Source organism: Phasianus colchicus, chromosome 7 (assembly GCF_987193195.1).
Source record: "Phasianus colchicus chromosome 7, bPhaCol1.hap1.1, whole genome shotgun sequence".
Lineage (NCBI taxonomy): Eukaryota > Metazoa > Chordata > Aves > Galliformes > Phasianidae > Phasianus > Phasianus colchicus.
Genome location: NC_143442.1, coordinates 30,153,273 through 30,172,005, shown reverse-complemented (window position 1 = coordinate 30,172,005; position 18,733 = coordinate 30,153,273). Strand labels below are relative to the sequence as shown.

The 18,733-nt window shown below is 35.9% G+C and overlaps 1 protein-coding gene across 8 annotated transcripts in view; it reads left to right on the top strand.

The window, feature by feature from the left end:
• The window catches only part of LOC149917299 (uncharacterized), a 109,337-nt gene that overhangs the window by 57,536 nt on the left and 33,068 nt on the right, over positions 1–18,733 (top strand). Inside the window, exon 1 of one of the 8 annotated variants that reach the window (XR_016468413.1) lies at positions 8,654–8,685. The exons of 6 other annotated variants lie outside the window; for them this stretch is intronic. The gene's annotated coding sequence lies outside the window, so the exon portion shown is untranslated. Of the gene's footprint in view, positions 1–8,653; positions 8,686–11,413; positions 11,553–18,733 lie in introns of those variants that run through there. One more of the 8 variants, XR_016468411.1, reaches the window with a different exon arrangement.

The following is an 18,733-nucleotide window of genomic DNA, read 5'->3' as shown; positions in this document are numbered from 1 at the left end:
AGTTGAAAAAATTATCTAAATGACATAATTCATTTCTGATTTAAAAAAAAAAGATTTTTTCCACATTACCTTTTTTATAGTGCATTTGTTCTGAATAAAACTGCTTGTATAACTTTTTCTCCTGAGCAAACTAATTCTGACTCAATTTAAGATGTGGAAAAGATTAAATTTTAAAGCTATCTGTTAGTTCAGTTTTGTGAAATATGTCCTTCTACTCATGTTCAAGTAGTATTTATGTGAAGCTGGTAGTCTAAGGACAGTAGTCAGGCCTTTTAAAATAAATACTATGAACTGACGGTATTACAGCATCAAATTAACCTTGAAACTCCCGAAATAAATTCATTAATTCTGATGGCTTCATTATGGTATGCGTCATATACCATGAGCATAAACAGTGTTAATTCATCTTCAGCACGCGTTCATTTTGACAGAGTAATAACAGGGAATATGTGACCACATATCATTGTGCATAAACAGCTGATAGACTGTGAGTTCCCACTACACATTTAATTCTCTAAAATTACTTTGGTGAGCTGAGGAAATGCAACGTGAATTCTTCTGCTGTCGTTATTCCCAGGATATAATATGTACGTTTTAACTGAGATATACGGAATACAGAGATATACAGAAATATTTCAGTGAATCTTATATATTCTATGTTTTGGTTGGCTAGCTTCAGAGTTTTCTTTGTGGATGTCACTGATACAATGACGCTTTTGAGAGAAAGATGGATCTGCATGGCTCATGTTCATTTTGCTCTTTAATTTTCTGAAGAATTTGTCATCAGAATGCTTTGTAATGCTGTTTAGGGGTGCTCTGGGATGTGAGGGTTTCATAGCAGCATACTACACAACATTTATAGGAAGGATTTTATTTGTCGTGGTTATCAGCCAAGTATTCCTTGTTTTCTGCAGACAATGGAAAGTGACTTTTATAGTTGCTAGCATAAACAAAAACTTGTTATTAAGGCCTACTTAAGAAGTACTGGCATTTCATGGTCATTTTTTACATGCTAGAATTCAAGTTTCAGGTGTTAACCAAGCAGAAATCTTGTTTTTGAGCAACAACAAAATTCTGTTAGGACTCATAACTTTGATTTATGAAATTCCATGATAATGAGTAGTATTATCAAAATGCAACATGTGGAGGTTCTGTGAAGCCTGTTTAGGCTTCAGTTTCTGCTAGCTGTCTAGTGCTAGTTTTACTCTGAATTGCATAGTTGTATCTCAGTCCATCCTATTCATGATGTTCAAGAAAAACTTATTAGTAGATTTAGAAAGATAGTGGAATGTGAACAGTAGACTGTATAATTAAAGGAGTTGCTTAAGCAAAACAGAAGTATACAGCTGTGATGAGAAGTCCTTAAGCTTCACTCTTATCCCTGTTCTAAAGCAACATTATCTAATTCTTTAAATCTTCAGTTGTTTTCATTCATGTGGGATTCTTGCCCATCCTCCAACAGCTGTAGGGTACAGTAATGCAGTCACGTCTGTTCATAGTTCAATAATGCCTAAGTGAAGTGTGAATATTGCCCTCACACAAAGAACGCTTTTAGTTATTGACTGATTGTTTATAGAATTAAACTCTCACCAAATTGAACATATGGTTTGTTTCATGTCATGTGACCCTAATTTTGAAATAAACCATAGACTAGAACTCCAGCTATCCTAAAATCTCCATAATAAATACCTACCTTAATAAAGTTACCTTGTGCATGAGAACTTGGCTTCTATGGTACCGTGGGTCTAAGGAATCATAACTCTTGGTATTGAGTGAAGCGAAGTGTTAGCACTGGTCTATCTAAAATACTTTCATTTATGTTCTGCAGGCCTATTGGCATGACTAGCATGAATTAAGGTAGGCTGGATGTTTTCGGCTTTGATTTTTGTCCCTTACATTGCCCATCATGGCAAATGCTCATCTTCCATTTCTAATAGTCTTGTGCCCAAATGCCATTTCAGGGTGCGAAATTTATCTATATGAAGTCCCCAGATCAGGAGAGTACTTGATGTGTCATTCAAGTCAAGTACAAGAATGGTAACTGGAAATCTTTGCTAGGTTGGATGTGGATGTGAGCAGAGTGGTGCGTGGTGTGTTTCAGCAGTGCCGACAACGAGTCACCTCTGGTGCAGAATGTTACAAGTGCAACATGCAGTCTCTTGTTCAGTAGTGATGAAAATCCACAGGTAATAGTAGTGGCAGTGTTGAAAAAGTGTTTTCCAGCTGAGAATTTGCTCTTTTATACTGTGTTATTGGGCTCTTTATATCTGTTGTCCCTGGAAATAATTAGGAGGCATTACTTTCAGAGCAACATCCACAGATACAGCCCCATATAATTCCATTCATTGTGGCCCAGGCAAGACAAATGATTGGACATCCCTGGTCTAAACTGTAGACTAAGCCTAGAGATAGGAACTTAGCTCCAATTTTTCAAATCGCTGTGTGTTCTTATATGCTTTTTTAAGTCTACAACATCACTTTCAGGATCTTTGATAAGTGCTCAACTCTTATAATTGCACTGCACTGAATCTCGTATGTGATCCATCTGATAAGGATAAAGAACACAAAACCTTCTTTATACACACACAACTGTGAACTCTGTGACCTGGAAGGGGTGCAGCTTTTTGGAAACTTGCTTTCGGGTAAAGCTTTGCCAAACCATGATTATAGCTGATATTCTAAAATCTTAATTTTTGTTATGTATTTTTATTTTTTCATGTTATTACTTAGTTGAGATAGAAATGAGCTTAAGAATGAGTGTTCATGTAGCAGTGCAGAAAAGGGCAACTGTATTATATTAGGGAATAACATATCAGATGAATTTCTATCAGAAGATAATCTCTGGTTTCCATCCTTAGGGCAGATGAGCATGGTTTTTCACTAGTATTCCTTGTCTAAATTGCAGAAGGCAGGTACTGTGATCAGCACTAACACTGAGGTCTTATTAAAGAAGCAGAAAGTCGTGTGGTATGTTTTTTCTTCTTCACTTAATGTATACTGCCTTTTGACTGGGAAAAGTCATCAAGATAAAGCTAATGAAAGGTGACTGAGGGATTGTGTCTACAACCCCCTTTTATTTGCAACTCATAATCTGTGAAGTGTAGTATATAAGAATAGAGTAAAACTGAAGTACTTTATTATCAATTTCTTCACGCTATTTGCTTTTCATCCCATTTTATGCCTTATGATTAACTCCTGCTTTATCCTCACATGCTTCAAATAAATTAGTGCTAATAGAGTTCTTAACTATTTAAATTTTTTCAACCCAAGGTGTGATAACTGGAATCTGAATCAGCAATTTGTTTCAAGTTTGTTCTTCATTATCTGAATCAAGTTAATTCTAAAATGTAAACAAATTATGATGTAATTCCAGTATGTTTATCACCTATATTGTACATGGAGTTTAAATTTCACCCACTAAAGTTGATGAGAAATTTATTGCTGAACTAGAAAATTGGACAGTGAGGAAATCACGGTCAGGATTTCTGCAAAAATATTTTTTTATGTTTCGAGTCTTGTTAGTATTATTCTCAGTCTGTATCAGAGAAAGCCTAGATATCAACAGAGTAACCCTGATGCTATTTTAAACAATGTAAAAACAGTAAAATATTAATGATTTGTATTTCCAGAGTACTAACATGAATTAAATCCTAATCACGAAAATTTTAAAAGACTAAAATTCTGAAAGGGGAAGGTTATGTATATACCCTTTATTCTCAATATATTAAGCATGGAAAAATTGCACAGGTAGGGAAAGGATGAATTGATGGCACATCATTCACAATTATGCAAATGTTCTGTGGCTGTGCTGTCCCCTGGTTCAGTGTCAAAATGCAATGCTCATTTACATCACAAACAATAGGGTAGTCAAATGGCAGGATAGTCAAAAGATCAGATTGAAGGAGTACTTCTGTGTTAAGTGTGTGATAAAGAATATGTTAACAATGTGGTTGCAGTTTTCACACCTCTTGTGACTCGAGAAACCATGTAAAGAGTCATAGCTATGACTGAGGTGTGCCAGTCATTGTTATCCCCTTTTTAAAGCCTGTGACTGATGATTAATGTTGCTTTAGAAAGTCCAAGTAGTCGAAGCACTTGGCATTGCAGTCCAATGCAGCAATATTTGACTTATTCCTTCATGGCAATGTCACTTTTGCTTCAGAATAATTTCTATTTGTTAGTAGTGCTGGCATACCTTTTTTTTTTTAAAAAAAAAAAAAGAGGGTAAGTGGTAGTAGTGTATTATTTGTGACTGCGGTCATGCTTTCTAGCTGAAAGCCTATGACTGACCAGCTGAAAAAAGTATTAATAGTTGCTTACTCCTATTAAGCACTGTGAAATAGTAAATAGTATGATTAAGAAAGGAAAAAAAATGTACTATGGGTTTCTGTAGAATAAACTGAAGTGATAACTGTAATTCCTGTGAAAAAGATAATTTTGCAATTGGTGCCACTATTACCAGAAAAAAAAAATCAAACATGGAACAAAAGCAGCAGCTGCATTTTATGTTTTTAAATTAGGACATACCAGAAAGGCTAATGGGACTGATGTGTCAACTACTGAGTTCCAAGTAATGCAAATACTTCTTGAGATGTAGAGAAAGAGTCACTGTTTAAAGAAATAAACACAAATAACATGAACAAAGGTAAGAGCAGAAGAACAGGAAACAACATCCCAATACTGCAGGGTAAACATGGGGAACAAAACAGATGTCTGTGTTATCGTTCAGTGTAAATTTTTGTGATGTAGTAATTTGCTGTTGGCTTCTAGAGAGGTCGTTGTTCTGCAGAGATTTTGATGGGAGGAGAATTGAGAACTTGGAATTGTTGTTTTCTTAATGGATATGTTCAAGTGTCTAAGATTGCTATTACTGGCTTTGTAGGATTCTGCCAAATAATGAAAATTGTTTGGTTTTCACCCATCATGCAAGGAAAAGTTTTCAGTTTTTCCATGTAAGTATATATGAAAATAATAAAAGGCTAAAAATTATGAGGATAGGCAGATGTAATATGGAAAGTGAGAAAAGATTTTAATAAGTGACTAGAGAAAACAAATGTGAATTGTTTAACACTGAAAAACGTTTCATTGTTCTATTATTGTACATAATGATACTTTCTCTTATAGTATGATTGGATATTTGGATAGCACAAATTAAGAGAAGTTTATTGACTTCATTATAACGAGGGTAATGTATAATAACAAGGAATCTGCCAAATAACATTCAGCTCAATGACTCACTGTTTCTTCATCCTCCTCAATGCAAAATGAAATGCTTGCTTCCCTATGTGCTTTGCTCTTCTGAGTTAATTAACTAAATATGTTGTGGTCATTTTGTCAACAAGCAGATATCCTGTTATTATTTAATTAGTCATATATGTGCTGAAACATCAGTAAAAAAAGAAGATTCTGTAAACTAACAAGCTCTTTTTTTTAAACAATCTCAATTTCTACCACCAGTCCAAATCTATAGCAGATTCCTGCTGTGAAATGCTTTGTAAGATTTTTTTCATGGTTTGATCTTGACCATCTTCCTCATCAGAAGTTTTGAAATTTGTTTAGCCCTTTTATTTTGATGTTCACCAAATAAAGCCATACAAATTCTTTCATACACTTTTGTTTTTATAAAGTATTTTCCTGTTATCAATTTTGCATAGTCTGCAAAGACAAGGGTTTTCATTAAAAAAAAAAAAAAAGACATTTAGGAAACTTTCAGGCTTTTTCAAAGCACTTCTCTGGCATTAATAGTTCATATTCCTGCTGTGATTACTTACTACATCCTGGTTTTAATCTTTTTCTGTTTTTAGCTAATGAGATTCGTTAATTGCATGGGTGTGCACATTCTTGTACTTTGCTTTGTCCCATATCAGTTGCAGCTATTGTTGAGATAACAAGTTCCAGGGGATGTTTTGCTGCATATTAGCTGCTGTCGTTCTCAACTTTAAGTCATTGTGTTCCATAATTTACTTGGTGTTAGTGTAAAAATGTGCCCCTTCACTAATTTTTTAGGAGGGCCTTTTTTCATCTTTGGTGGTACTACTTGCTACATGCTATTTAGTCTAAGTTCGTTCTCTTAAATATTTTTACATGTGATCTCTGAGCCACCTATCAGTGTACTACGTGTTGCGATATTTAACGCTTCACCCAAGTCTAGAAATAGTAGCTCTATATATTTTTCCTTTCTTTAGAATACTATTTGTCTCATCAAAGATACTCCTTAGCATGATGCAGTCTATGTGAGCTCTCTGAGATCTGCCTCATTTTCCAGTCATGTCATTGTTGTCAAATAATCTTTTATAGTCTGTTCTGAATCTTGCCTACTGTTGAGGTCAGTCTAACAGGGCTCTAGGTGTCTGTTGGATTAATCATTTTTCCATTCCGATCTGGAACAGACATAAATTTTCAAATCTAGAATGTTCTTGTTGCATGTCTGGGGGTGAAACTGAAAACATCAGTCATCTGCTTTAAAAATAAAAAATAAAGCCACCTTTTTTGGCACTTCCCATCAAGTAAGTCTTGGAAAATGAAGGTTTTTTTCCACCATCTTTTAATATGTCTTTTGTTTGCATCATCTAAATGAAGATGCAGCACTGTTTGATGCTTCAACTTTCTATAAATCTGATTAGTCCAACTCTTCCTAGCAGAATATGCACTTCAGTTACCAGAAAGAATAAGCATGTGCTTCCGGAGATGAAGTACATTTCAGAGAAGTAGACTGTGGTAATTTATATAGTTGTCTTCTTTCTCAAAGTAGTTGTGAAAATGGTACAAGAAAGATATATTATATGTGCTAAATGCACAAATAGACTATCTGAGAAAACTATGGAGGAAGCTTTAAGAAAACTGTCAGCTTTAGTTTGTTTGTTTTAAAGTTAGCTTATGTTTTTGTGGCTGTTGAGTTCTTGAAGCCATCACAATTTTTGTTGAACTCGAGTCTCTAACCTTTAAGAATTATTTTATTTACTAGGACTAGGGGTCTATATTTTATGACATGAGTTTATCTGTGTAAAGCCCAAATGTTTTGTTAGGTAGTGAGATATAACGCCATGGAGCAGTGGAAGATTTTGTGATGCTTTGTTTTGGTTTTCTTTCTGTACTTTTCTGAGATAGTAATTAAATGGATGTTGTGATTCAGTGGAGCTTGTTGAGCCCTGCTTGTTGGATTTGCTGTGTCGAGAAAAGCATGGAGACAAAAATGTCCTTATGTTCTGTACTTGTGAAATACAGACCAACAAACTTACTGTCTTAGTGGGTTTGGATATGTACTTTTCTTTTGTTCAACAATTGGTTTATATAAGTGAACACTTTTCTATCCCCTGTTTTGGAAGTTTTAGCTTTGCTGGAGAAAATGTGCAGTGGTTTTGTTGTGGGCTATGGCTAGATATAGTAGCATAACAATAAACAGTGTCTTGTTACTCACTTTCTGGTAGCATTACAGAGACTTTTTGTTTACTGATATTTCCTTTAAAAAGAAAGAGCAGTATTTCTTTCCAGTGTATATTTAAAAAAAAAAAAAAGGAAATTCTGTTGCTTGAATAGTGCAATTGATGAGATTGTAGCTTTTGTTTTATGGAAGTTAGAATAATCCAGAGGAGGAATACAGGATTCTTCTCCATGTAGCTAGATAGCTCTGAGTAGAAATATTTAGGGCAGTTAGGGATGACTCATTGATTGGTGGAGGATTAGCGGTCATAAACTGCAGCAACTTAAATCCCCTTGCAGATGATCCTATTTGGATTTTGAACATGCTGTAACTTATGTTCATTAGCTTCACAGAGCTAATTGAGTCTTTCCTGAACATCTCCACATAAGCAAGCCCAGATGTTCTTACAAAAGATCATGAGAAAATTCTTATAAAAGACCATGAGAATTTGTTTATAGTCCTTGATGTGTCTGACAGTACTTCGGAGGAGTCATCCACTGCCTGTCCTAACCACAATCTTAATACACAATATAAGATGGAAATGTCAGTTTGACTTTTCACAGATGTAGCATAAACTCCCAGGGACCTTAATGACATGTTAATCAACAGTAGTAGAAAGCTTGGGCAAAAAGTAATGATATATTACAAAACAGAATTGCATGCCATTAAAAAGTAAAAGTAGGTGCTGAAATGGAGATATCCACCTTAGTTTTAGAGAGTTGTATGGTATTTTGTGATGTGTGGATCTGATGTTTTAAAGCTGAAGCAGAGATGAGACTTCAATTTCAAAGCCTTTTATGTAGTCATGCAAAAATCTTTCATCTCAAAAAGGACTTTTTTTGTGTTTTTTTAATGTAACGAGAGGAATATGAGAGTAGTGTAATTGCAAAGCAATTGGTGTTCCTTCTAGCTGGAAGAAAAAGAATTATGAGGCAGCAAACGTGAGAAGTTGCACTAGGTGAATTGTAGTTGACAGATGTTGTCACATTTCATTCATTTTTCACAGCTCTTTTCTCACTGTTTGGGGGAACTGAAGCATTGCATGGAGGTTTTGTTGTCCTTAGGTGAGAGGCACTTGATCTATCGAGTCCTCAGAAGGCACACTGAATAGGGATGAGAGAACAGTCTGAAATACTGATGTGTATATATAATGAAGATTTTTTTTAAATGTTAACCAAAAAATAGTTTTTAGCCTTCCATATAAATCAAATATCTGCATATTCTATTCTCCCCAGATGTATTTTACTGCTTGGAGTCCTGAATATGTAAGTTGTTGAGTTTTGCTTCCTCTGGGAGAGGTAGGGAGGTAATATAAAGAAATATATCCTTCAAATTCTTCCAACACAGTATGAAGGCTTTTTGTCTTTAAATGCCCTTGTAAGTTAAGGACCACTGAATTCTGCAAAAGTCTGATCAACAGTGAACGGCCTTTTCTGTCAAATTCTAAATTCCGTTGGATGAGTGCTGAGGTAACATGGCTGAATGTAGCCGTGTCAAAGTCATCACTTTAAAGTATTTTCTACTTCAATATCACCACTGTTTTTAATCTGCATTTCATGACTCCTCTTTTTATCATTTGCGGATGCACTTAGTGTTTTCAATTCCCAGTCTTAATGTATTTTGAAAATGCTTTTAGTTGAAATAGGAGACTAATGACAAGTAACTGCATTAAAACCAGCATTTCTTCAGAGTTTCTGGAGGCAGTCTATAGAAATTCCTATATTTTTTGCTAAAAAAAGAAAAGTTTTTGTAATTGTGTTGTTGTTTGTTTGTTTTTAGACGTTGCACTAACTGAAACATGGGATCTTGTAGGGGTGTAGTGATTAGTGAAAGGTAGTAATGACACTTTATCACTTGATGCTATCTTCTACTGAAGCGGATGGATGGGGTGTTGTTTACAGGGTAATGTGAAAATTGAAGTAGGTTTAAGTATGGAATTTATCTTAGAGCGTTCATTTTTCATCTTCCTTTCTCAACTCCAGAATTAGTAAACTCACACTTCAAACGTTAGCACTATTTTTGAATAAGCCATGTTTACCACGTGTTATTTCTTTGGAAGTTTTCAAGGATATGTAGAGTTAATCAGACAACATTCATATTGCATATTTCTAGTATTGAAACGTTCTAACATGTGCAGCTACAAGCGCACGATTGTTTCTTTTTGTTTCTTTTCAATAGCTATAAAATTATACAACCTAAAAATCTACACAAATTAATTGTAAGTGATGACATCACTGAAGTTATGATTGAATAGATTTTAGACCATGCTGCGTATGTTGGAAGCTGCCTGTCATGTCATAAGATAAATCTGTTTGTTTTATTTAGTCACAAGTAATAAGGAAGGTACAGTAAGTGTCATATTGCTGATAATCAAAAGTATGAGCTGGACGTTGATTAAAATCTGATGTGCATGCCTGTAATTTAAAATGTGAGAAAAATCTTATGTCATTTTAAGATAAATAATTAAATTAGCAAGAGTTTGTATAACCAGCACATGCTTATATGTAACATCTCCCAGAAAAGTAATAATAATTGTAGTGAATGTACTTACTTAGCTTTAGGCAGTACGAACTAAAAATGGTTGCCAGAATACATGCTATTTACAAATTTATCTTAGGGAGACAAAGTTTATCTATGGGCAAGGAGAATAAAACATGCAAATCTCTTCCTGCACCTTTCAAATACTGTGTGTTCACAGGATAGATAAATGTTTTGGGATGACAACTACTCTGCAAAAGACAGTTGCTGTAACATGCATTGTACTGAATGCAAATATCCTGAGGTCATGCCCATGGCATGCTGTGGTTTTGTGCTTAGTCTTTCTCAGATCAAGTTCAGGTCAGATTTGGATTTTGGAGAGGGTGAATGGAAGGTGTGGTTTGATTTCAGTTTACTATCAGGCTGGGTCTTCATGCTGAAAGTACCGTATGTAGGCCTCCTCCTCTCCTAGGATTTCCTTGGAAAGCAAAGCATAAGTTGCCCAGACAACAGTTTTGTTCATGCTACTGTTTTGTTCATGTTTACTGTTCTGCATAAGCACAGCCTTTAACATTAAGCAAACTATGGCTTTGGCCAACAAAGCAAGCAGCAATAAACTGCAGATTAGTTGAAGTGTGGTGAAATAGCAATCTCACCTTCAAGTTTTTATTGTATCTACAGTTAAGTCAATGTTCTGGTAGTAGTTTTTCATAGTGAAAGGTTACAGACAATATAAACATCTGGAATCGTAAGTGCCTCAGGATTTTGCTGGAAAGTATGTCAGCTATTCCTGTGGACTTACAACAGAGCTGAAGACACAGTGGGTTAAATGGATGTAAGACTTGCATTTTCCAAAGTACTGTTATAATTGATAACATAAAAATAACCAACAATGACCATCTCTTGTCCCCAAGACGTGACAGCCTGAACAGGATAAGCCAGTATTCTCCATACAATTCAACCTGGGGATTCATGTTACAAAGCTTCAGCACTAGAGAGAATTTTTTCTCTTCTGTGTACTTTCAGCATTTTTAGATAAGTAATTTTCAGTGTGGAAAAATAAATATTAATGGAAGGATAATTAGGATTTGGTGAAAGAAATGAACATTGCTCAGTGAGGTGAAATATGTTTGAAAGACATATATCTGATCACTGATGTTTTTAACAGTTCCTACGCATGGATACTGAACCAAGGAAATCTCACAGTTTGCTTGTAATGAATTTTCATGAAAGAGCAACCAAAATAGAGAGTACATTTTTATTTTTGACCAAAATAGTAAGGACTTGTGAAACCAGATGCTTAGTGTGAACAGTGTGAAACTGTAAATTGCTAGGCTAATGTTAGTGTTTCAGATAGGCAGTAAGAAGTGATGTGAGGAGAGGAGGCGCGTTCCTCATGCTTTATTTCCAAGCATGGGGAGCTTTCATGGAGATGGAATACAAAAATGAGATTAGTTTAGGAAAAAAAAAGTATGAATTTCGGGAATGCTAAGAGAGAAAAATGAATGTTAACAGTTTCATCTTGGACATTCTGCAGAAGTTCTGTGGGGCTGAGAGAAGCTATCTCCAGTGAGAGGGGAAGATGGCTAGTAATAGTCTGAGAGCAAAGCCAGTGAGAAGCACATGGAGGCTGAAGAATATGCACACTTTGCAGGTAGAGGGGCAGAGAGATGACTTCACAAATCCATGAGAATTATTATCCTAGAAATGGGGAAATACTGTGATGTGTTCTTTGTTTGTCAAAACTATTCATTTGTTGAGAAGGTGAGTGTGGCTAACTGAAAATACTGGAAGCACATATGAAAAAATGCTGGGAGGAAAAGATATTAAAGTCATAGAGACTATAAGAGGAGAAGAACCAAGCAGTAACTAAACTCAATGGCAAAGCTCTTGCTAAAGTCCTTGGGGCCAGGTCAGACTTGGGGACAGAAAAGTAAGGAGCAGCAGGCAAATTGCAAGGATGCCTATAAGGAGAGAACAGCTAGGTACAACATGGAGAGTGCCACGTGCCTAAAGCAATGAATCAGCAGTAGCAGTTTGTTTTCCACCTCTGAAGTTTGTTTACTTAGCTCAAACCAGAAAGTTTTTGTGCAGTCAAGATTTCTATTAAAATCTTTTGATAGGCTTTCAGCCTCTTCAATATGGATTTCTTAACAAATCTGTATACTGTTGATGTTTCCCTTTGAAGTTGCTACACAACTGCTTGAATAACATCTGTAGTATAAAATTAAAAATCAATACAGAATTACTGTCCCTGTTCCCACGTATATTTCAAATAGCAAACTGTTATTACTATTATCAGTTGGGCATTTTTAAAACCACATTATTCTTTCATAGTCAGGAAAATATTTTAGTGACTAACTGTGGTTCTCTTTACTAAGGAATGCCTCATTTGCTCTGTCAGATAGTCCCTTTCTGGCAACGGAAGGGCCTGTAAATGCTTCCATATCCCAGATGGATACGTGGCTGACTTTTATGTTTTCCAGTTACTCTTTGGATAATTCAGCTTGTTGTTTCACACTTTCCCATTTGATGTAATGGGTTTGTCTGCATTTTGGTAACTGTGTTGTGGGTTTATTAATAAAGTAAACACAGTTTTAAAGCAGTTCTTGAAAGCACCTTATAATTATGCCTGTGACTGTCAGGCTTGTATCATCCAAACAAAAGATAAAACAGTGATAACAGGAGAATTGTAGAGGGGAAATATGTGATTTCAGTTTGGGCAGGTTTGAGTTGTTTCATTCTCTTGGATTTTTGTGGTATGGATGTTGTAGTGTTCTCTCTGAAACTGAAATTGTGTATTTATATTTGAATTCTCAGCTACAGAAATCTGCTGTGAGTTCCTCAGTGTGTTGTCATAGAGCTTGTTTTGAGCTTGATGTAAGACACAAATCTTGCCTGGGTTTCAATGCTGTCAGTGTTTAGCAGCAACTGAAAAGATTTGTAAGTGAAATACTAATTTCTTATATTCTCATTCCTCTTCTGATTTGTGCCAGCAGCAACTTTTACTCCCGTTAAGGTTCTGCACATAGAACTGTTCTTTTTTTTTTTTTTTCCTTAAATAGGCTTAAAATACTGTATAGTATTATCAAGTCTGCTAAGGCATCATTCTCTTTTTTCTTCTGAGACCATTTTACAAATTCCCCAGCAGTATGGTCTTGACTAATCTAATGTTTGAAAGTATTAAATAAAGACAAAATTGGAGGGTAAAATGTTTGTGTTCATTAAGAAAAAATTGTCATTATATTTCTGTTCTGCTTAAGCCACAATTTGTGTTCCTACAGAAATACAAAATAGAATTTATGCCTCTTTCTTCACTGGGACTGAACTTGGATGTGAGGTTTCAGATGTTGATTGCATTCAGCTCTGCCTCTGCTCCTGTGTCTGACAGTAAGCATTTGTGTCAATGGACTGAACCCGGTTCTCCATCTCATGAAGACATAATCATGACATTAAGAGAGGATTTGTGTCCAGCTGTGGTGAAAACAGTTTGATGATTATTGTACCTAAAGTGAACATTGATTTCTCCACACTAGGAATTATCAATGCAAATAGTGAACCAATAGACTAGTGGGCAGTTCCAGACTTAAACGTTGCTGATAATTGTTACTAAAAGCAAGATGATTTATATTTTTTCTCCGGTATTTTCACATAACAAAGAGTGGTCATTGTTTGAAGATTAATGGTATTTCACTGCATTTATGACTGTATTTATGGCAGGCACCAAGGAACAGTGTTCTGTGATCCCTGAGGATACAATAGGTTGCAGGAGATGCTCAGGGTGACACTGGTTTCATTGACCAACTCTTATCCAGACAGGATGCTCAGCAATAGATTACCTGGTCCCATTTTAAATCAGATTCCTTTTCTCAGAGGAACATTTTGTAAACCTCTTGGATCAAATCATTGCAGATTTGTCAAATCAGATAAATACTTCTTAGAGGCCTTCTGCCCTACAAGATTTAAGTGTAGGTACTCTAGCAGAGCACTACTTAAGACAGTGCCACAAAATATTGCAAAGGATCTGCTGTCAAGATTCTCACAGCTAGTACAGTGCAGCATCTTTGCTTCCTTATGGGAGAGTACATGGTGTACAGTATCTCTGCCCCGACAGTGATCTTTTCTGATTACACTGGTATCTCCTGATTCAGCTGTACTTGAGTTCTCCCTCTTGGGAGCTATTCAGAGATGAATCACTACCAGGAATGAAAGCAGCTGTATTTTGTGTATCAGATTCAAGAAAATTGGCAGTGGCTTTCGTCAAGAATGTAAAAAGAGAAACACCTAAATTGTCATTATCGATTGAGATTCAAATTATTTAGTACAGTTTTATGGAAAAGGTTATGTCAACGCTGAAAATATGCTCTCTAGTCAGATGAAGTGATACTGTGTTTTTTTTTAATAAGTCATTAAGTGAACAGGGAACCACCGAAACCCCATGATGTACTCTTATTTGAGGGCTAAATCAAATTCTCCTTCCTTGTGGAATGACTCTGTGTCAAAAACCTTTCTCCTTTATGTACATAGAAAATATTTTATTGCTACATCTGGCCTGGATAGACAAAGTGATCTTCAAGTTTCTTGTTTACCTACCTTTAAAATCAATAGCACAGTTACATAAATCTCATCTGTAGGATCCTTTCAAAAGTTGTCTGAAAACACTATTTTCTAAAAGGGAAAAAATGAAGCTTGCTGGAGCAATTTATGTCAAAAAATCCAAACAGATTTTCCTTACACAGCAGCCAAAGACCAGGAAAACAAATAATAAAAATTACATTTACATAAAACTTATGCTTTTGAAAAGATTACATATACAACGGTCACTTAAAATTGTGCTTAAATTTAGGAGTTTCTAAGCATGGCAAATCTAATCCAGTCTCTGTAGAGAATATAGTAATAAAATGTAATTAAAAAAATGCTCTTCAAAATGCAAAAGCTCAGTTTAGAGAAAGAAGATAGAAGTCAGAAGTGAGAAGGGGAGAAGAAAAGATATGTAAAGTGGGATAAAACGAGATTTCACCTTATCCTGTGTTATCTATTTGGCCACCATGGTGATCAAACAGTACTATCTGTCCATACTTTTTCACTCCATAGATAGCTAAAGTTTTTGTTTTCTGTTAATGCCTGAGATAAAATCTTTGTACTTATACATCTGGAGTATGTCCACACCTGCATAACATCTGGGTTCAAAAAAGGGAGGCTATTTGTACATAGCTGGTTGCTATGTACAAATAGAGTTTGCCTGACAAGATTTGTGCATTTCTAAACGGATCTTATAAAAGCTGAATGTGTGAATTTTTATCCTAGCAAGGGAAGTTATCTGGAACCAATGGTTCATAGGCATCAGCCAAACTGAGGACTGTTTTCCTTCTCCTCAGTTGCAGCAAGAGATGAAGCCTCAAGCCAACTGTGGCATAGTATTCCAGAGTTTTTTGGATTAAAAAATGTGTGCTGTGACCCCGACGGGGTCATCATGCAGCTGATAAACAAGCCATTCCTAAAAACAGCTGGTAGGCTGAGCAAGGATTTCAATCTTTCAACGTTAAGTGGGTGATCTTTTAGGTCTTGTTAAGTTAAATACATCTTCGTTGTGCAGACTGCAAGACTTCGCTCTCCAAAAACAGTTTGCAGTGCAGACTCCTTTGTAGCTGCTAGAGATCCACCAGCAAAGCACTTCTCCCCAGAATTGTTGTCCAGAGTCTGCAGAATGTGGAGGTGTTGGTTTAGACCCAACAGGCTGTGCCAGTTTGTTCAGTGTATTCTGCATAGAAATGGCAAGTTGAAATGGTGTGCTTTGAATGTCTGTGGTAGTGGTAGCATAATGTTTCTGAAGATGAAGTATGAGTACTCTTGTGTTTTTATTTTTTCTACTGTTTCTCTTTTAACTCTTATGCTCCAAGAATACAAATGGAATGGAATTTGGAAACAAATTTGATATGGCATTGAGCCACCAAAATAACCTCCTGTCAGTATCTGCTTGAATATTTTGATGATAAGTATGCTGAGTGCTTATGACTACTGTTTTCCCCAATAAACAGCATTATTCTGCTGTTCCTGTGGAACATTCCTTGATTCAGCCTACAATTGTATTTGATTTGCAGTGAAAATCTGTACTTCCTAGAGCAGAATTCATGTCTCTAGTGCAAGCTAGCACGGTGCCAAGCAGAATGGGGCTCTGTCATTTATGCACAGTAGAGAGTAGTGTGGAGAGTCAGGAGAGCACAGTGAGGACTAGTAGAGGTTTTCCAAAACATACCTTGGAGTATGGTTGTAGCATGGAATCCTTTGACTGCAGATACAGATGGTTCCTTTTTCTGTCCACTCATGTTGTTAAATTATTGTCATCTGTTAACTGGAAGCTCCCTTTAGAGGACTAAAAAGGCCAGCCACGGGGGCAACAGACATTAAAGATCTAACTGAGCTTATAAAGTGATCTGCTTTCAGTTTTGCATGTAATGCAGTATAGCTGGAACAGTAATAACAGTGGGAAATAGTGAAATAGCTTAATCTGGGTTTTGTTTGATCTGCTTTTAAATTCCTTTATAAAATGTTTTTTTTTTAAGTTTCCATTCTTCTTTCTAACTATCCCTAAAATAGTTTTACAGTAATAAGGTGAGCAACCTGAGGAGAAAACAGTGTAGGAGCTTCTGGAGGACCCACTGTTTCTGGGGAACAGGGCCCAGTTTGAGCGAGGTACAGATCACCTCAGGGAGTGAGAAGTGCATGGCTTGGATTTTACCAAAGACCAACCAAAGTATGATGCAGCACAGATCATCATTTACACTGTTGTTTATGTAGGATTTTTGAGCCGAGTCCCAGGCAAGTATTTACTAATATTTGTATTTAAGATGAGAGATCTCTAGGCTGACCTTCTGCTCAAAGTGGGTGCTCAAGCCCAGTTCTCTCAGCCTTTCCGGAAAAGTTTATCAACATCCTTCCAGAATGAAGAGCCCCAAAACTGGATGCAACACTCTAAACATGCTCTGATACGTGTTGCATAAAGGTGAATACTCACTTCCCTTGATCTGCTGTCTATATTTCTGTTGATACAGCCATCAACCAGTTGTTTAGCCTATTTATGTTTGTCATTCTGTTGTTCACAATAACAGATTTGCTCTTGAGCACATCAGCATCCCCTCAGTTTGCTCTAAAAAAAAAAAAAATGCTGGTTAAAGTATGTCAAGGCTCTCATTTTTAACGTATGATGTGGTGTGAGACTTAATGTATTGCCACCAGCCAGCAAAACAGAAAATCCTAGATTTTCAGAAGTTGCAAGCAAACATTGCCAAGTAATTTGTGAGTAAAGGCTTCATAAATGACAACCAAAACAATTCTCTTACTAGTAATTCTCTTACTAGTATTTCTATTGTACGAGCCACTTTATGAACAGTCAGAACAATGGTAATTTTCAAACTTTCTGATTCAAATGTCTTGGCATTGTATTTCACATTCTCCAAAACATTTTCAAGGCTGCTGCAAATAATATAGCATTTTGTTTTTCTCTTTTGTTAAAATATATCTCCATGAGAAAATCAAGACAATTAAAAAAAAAAAAAGAATAGAGATTAGATGGTAATGGCAATCTTAACTTCATGACTGTGATTCTGCGCCAAGGGATTAGGGTACAAATCCCTGTACTGCTTTACCACCAATATCTGCCTCCGACATAGTAAGCCAAAATAATAAAACTCTTGGTGCAGCCCTTGTATGTTCATGAAGGGTATTAATGTGGTGTATACAAACGTTTTGTAGTTATGTCAGGTATGTATGGGCTGCATCATCTACCCATGTCTTAAACATAAGAAATCTGCTTGATTTTTTGAATAAAATATTAAGATTTATGATATCAATATTTGCTTATTGATCTCATAAAAAGCAATCATTACAAGCTGAATCAATCGAAGTCCAGAATGTTATTAATAGTGCCAACATTTGTAAAGACAATCCAGAAGATAAGTCCATTTCTTAAGCAATTTGACCTCTAGGAGGTTGGGCAGTCCCTCTGTAAAAGAGGTCTTAAATTTGCTTTAGCACCTAAAGTGATCAGTTAGTTTGAAATATCTTAGCCATACAGCATTGACTGACATGTTTGCTCTTGATCTTGACAAGAAAAATCCTATGCTATATCCAGTGTACTCTTGATGAATAATTTTGAAAATGCAAGTAGTATCTGTTTTGGATCAGCAGATCAGTTTGACTTGCAGAATTACTTACTATGCTCCCTCATTAGTTTACTGCTATATCAAAGTATTAGAATTTCATCCACACCCATCTATAATTATCAATGTATAATGTAGATGGAGCTAGAGGGCTTATTTCTTATATACCCCTACCACAAGAATAGCACATCCCATCTCTGTGTGTGAATGACCCCATTATTGTGACAAAGCAGCCTGCAGATGTATGCTACTGTAGGAATGGGTTGATTTTTTTTTTTTTTAGCTGTCACTAGAAAAATTAAGTGCTTCAAACTTTGCATAGTGTGACCTCATTAAGGTGATGAAACTTCAGACTTCATTTATTTCATTTTCCAATGGATTTTCTCTTCCCATCACCAAAAACAAGTAAATAAATAAGGTTTTAATTAAGACAGTCCTTAGCCGAAATAACTTTGCTTGACCCGTTTATGTCTTATCCGAGTCATCTTCCTGGCTTCAGAACCCTGGGTAGATATTATTTAGAACTAAAAACAAAGGAGTTTTGAAATTTCCATTATTAAAACAGTGAGGTTTTTTGTAGGAAACACAAAGCTGGAGAGTCAGGATTGTTTCCCCACCCCCACTGGTGTACTGTTCAATGAAAGCTCGTTCTGACAAAGACAGAAAACTGTGGCTA